We start from the raw sequence: 3,726 nt of genomic DNA, 5'->3' as shown, positions 1-3,726 counted from the left end.
AAACGAAAAAAAATTTAAAAAAATTCTCACTTCCAATTTCTTGCAACGAAAAATAAAGTTTTAAGTTTTGAGGAAAATCAAATTGACGCAGTTTTTTTTTATAAAAAATAAAAACCTAAAAGAAACATTACAAAAAGTTGGTAAAAATTGAATTTCGGCTTAAATATTCTTTCAAAAATTTGAGATAATGGCTTTCAGCTTATTTTATTTTATAAGAAATATTGTTTTTAACATTCGGAAAAATTTTGAAAAAAATCGCATTGACGGTTTTTTTTTACAAAAAATAAAAACTTAAACAAAAACATTTATAAAAGTTGGTAAAAATTGATTTTCGGCTCAAATATCATTTCAGAACTTTTAGATATTGGCTTTAAACTGGTTTTATCTTTTAGAAATATTGTTGCCTACACTCAGTAAAATTTTGAGGAAAATCTAATTGACTATGTTTTTTACAAACAATTAAAAACTAACAAAAAAATTTAATTACGACTCAAAAAGCCTTTAAAAACTAAAAATATTGTATTCAAACTCTTTTTATTTCACGGAAAATATTGTTTTTGATATTCGTTTTTTTTTTTTTTTATAAAAAGTCCGTTTTATCATAAAAAAATAAAATCTACAAAAACTAGAACGCAGATTTGATAAGAATTGATGTTCGGTTCTTGATATCTCTCAAATTAATTTCGTTCATCCAATTTGTAAAAATTTAAGAAATGCTACTTAAATTGGTAAACAATTGTTTTCGACTAAAAATCTCGTTAACAAAACTATACTATTTCAAACTATACTATTTCTTTTTATGAAAAATATTGCTGGTAATTTTTAAATTTGTAAGAATAATTCAACCAGAAAACCTAAAAACTTTTAAGCAAGATAAATAGACAGTAGATGGAAAGTTATCAGTGTGGGTCGCATCCCAGCCAAATATATTTGGTATGCATTTGCGTACTGCTCATTTACGTTAAAACTTTAATTTCTTCAAAAAATATACATAATATTTGATCAATATCTTGAGTTATTTATTTTAGACGAATTTAATACTTGACGTATAGTTTTTATATGTATGAAAATGCAGCAAATAAGAATTAGTGAAAAATTGCACTTATCGAATATACATACTTTTAATTCATAGCGGCGGCCGCGGCGTAAAAATAATATTTAAAAAATAATTTCCCTGAAATTAGCTATCAGATTTTGTTTTAGGAAATGAATTGCGAAATTATTTCTGTCTTGTATTATTATCTTCAGTTCTACATACAAAGCCAAATTAGGTTGAATTCCAGAGGTCTTATAAATCATTTAACTGAAATACAACTTATTCATGTAGTAACATTAAGTTAACAAAAAATAAAATTTGAAGTGTTAAAAATCTTTGTCAGATGTGGGGTTCGAACCCACGCTCCCTCTCGGGAACCAGAGCTTAAATCTGGCGCCTTAGACCGCTCGGCCAATCTGACTCGTTACCAAATCGTATCTACCTTAAATTCTTGGAAACAAAATTAAAAGGAACTTATGGTCATCATTTTTACCCTTTGATGTCATCATATGTAGAAAAAAAACTTCATTACGTTTCTAAGTCATATGTTAGTATGGATTGTGAACAAACTTTTAATTACAAAATATCCCCTTGCACCCTCTCGATTACCGAACAACGTGGATGATTGAAAATGACTTCTGACATCATCGGTGGATTAAAATATGGCTAACACAAGGGCCATTTGCAAAGGGATTTGCTTATATGCTTTGGTTACTTAGCCGATTTGGGCAAAAATAATTTATTACAACCCTTGTGCATCCGTTCTGAACTTTTTCGCAATCGCTGTTGCGTCCGAACCAGAAAGGTGTAACTAATCCGTGTCTAAAAAAAGGTATCTATCTGCTGCAGCATGCAGATATAGAAATACGAGTATGTCGACCAAAAAAGGGGGTGTGGTGGCTTTTGTGTTCGGTCCTCATCGTCATTTCGTTTCTCTACTTTATATGCTGTGATTTCATTTAGGGGAAAATCTGGGATCACAATCACAACCCTTATACGACACGGCAGACGTTTCACAATAAATTTGTCATAAATCTGACTTTTCCATCCCACAATTTTATAAATGAAAATGTACAGTTATAGAAACCTATATCAGATCAGGGCAGGGATGATTTCTACTTTTTTTTGTGTTTTTGAAAAGGTGGTTTTTGAAGTGAGCATAAAAGACCGTGATGATTATTATGGGCAAATGAATATAGAGGGCGATTTTATGTGTGCGCACGGTTAAGGTGAAAGTAGGTTGGTGTACGTAGGTATACCTATAAGGATATTAAAGCTTTACAACTCTTGCTGCGAAGAAACGTGTTGATGGCTTGATGCTGATTTTACTATGATTCTCGGCACAATGCTAGCAATGAAAACAGTTGTGACTTTCATTGCAAATGGTTTTGCTATTGTGAACTGTTTTATTGTGCGCAATATAGGACAATGACGAAGTGTTATGTATTGTTTCTATTATACCGCCTGTTGCGAGACGCACAAAACACAAACACAATCTCTACAAAATGTAACAATAAAATTTGACTTTAATTGTGATTTGCATTCGAGAGGGGGTTGGCTATAATATGAATTGAGTTCGTCAATACTGATGTTTGCAATGTACCTCAAAACAATAAGAAAGGTGGGATCTTTTTGAGTATCAATAAAATATTTTAAGATTATGAGTCAGAGTCAAATAGACACCCATTTTCGTAACAGAATATCCTTGTGTTTGACCCTTCTAGAAAACGACCAATATCAAGTTAACGTTGTTAAATTGACAAACTTTTTAATCAAAACAAGTGACAAGTTTAAACATTTTTAAAACTGCATAAAAAAGTTCTTTCTTCGAAAAATTGATTACCGCTTTCAAGAAAGATTAAAAGAAAAAATTTTCTGAACAGAAAATACTGCGTAAAACCCGTTTTTTCCCCACGACTAGAAGGGATTTATGTGAACTTCCTGCTATCAGAAAGAAAACAAATCATATAAAAGGATTCTTTTACTCGACTAGATATAAGTTTAGGTTAGGTTAACGTGGCTGCGGATTTAGAATTCCACATGAATCTAGAGAATTACTTCTTACTAGACGAACCATTTTGAGCTTTTATAAAGCGAAGGAGATATTTGATATCCTTTTTAGCTAGTTCACTGGGATTATCAAAAGAGTAGTCTCCCATATGAAGTTTGGGTTTAAGTGAAAGAGCAGGGCAAGTGCAGAGAAGGTGAGAGATTGTTTCCTCTTCTTCTTCGTCCATACAGCTCCTGCAGAAGTCATTTGAGGCTACACCGAGTGGTATGGCGTGTCTGCCTATAAGACAATGTCCCGTAAGAACATCTATTAGGGAGCTTATATGAAGTCTGCTTTGAGATAACAAGTCTTTAGAGCGCTTTAGGTAGAGTGAAGGCCATATGAGTTTTGTGGCTGCGAATGTTGGTAAATTGTGCCACCTAGATATTGCTATCGCAAAAGCTGTTTTTTAGCATGTTCCGACGGTTCCATTTTTAGCAAGTTCATCGGCTCTACAATTTCCTGTGATGTCTCTGTGGCCCGGCACCCAACAGAGGTGAATGTTAAATTGCTGCGCCATCTCCATAAGAGACTATCGACAATCGAGGGCCGTTTGAGATTTGGTTGAGACACCGTCAAGGGATTTGATAGCAGCCTGACTGTCAGAGAAGATACGGATATCAGAAGTTGATATCACGTT

General features: G+C 32.9%; 1 non-coding gene across 1 annotated transcript; it reads right to left on the bottom strand.

The window, feature by feature from the left end:
* Positions 1-1,373: 1,373 nt before the first annotated feature.
* On the bottom strand, positions 1,374-1,457 carry Trnal-uaa (transfer RNA leucine (anticodon UAA)). The gene has a single exon. It is a non-coding gene; the product is annotated as a tRNA-Leu (tRNA).
* Between the last annotated feature and the right edge of the window lie 2,269 nt (positions 1,458-3,726).

The sequence above is a fragment of the Eupeodes corollae genome, chromosome 1 (assembly GCF_945859685.1).
Source record: "Eupeodes corollae chromosome 1, idEupCoro1.1, whole genome shotgun sequence".
Classification (NCBI taxonomy): Eukaryota; Metazoa; Arthropoda; class Insecta; order Diptera; family Syrphidae; genus Eupeodes; species Eupeodes corollae.
Note: the sequence above shows the minus strand (reverse complement) of the source record. Positions and strands in the feature narration are given on the sequence as shown.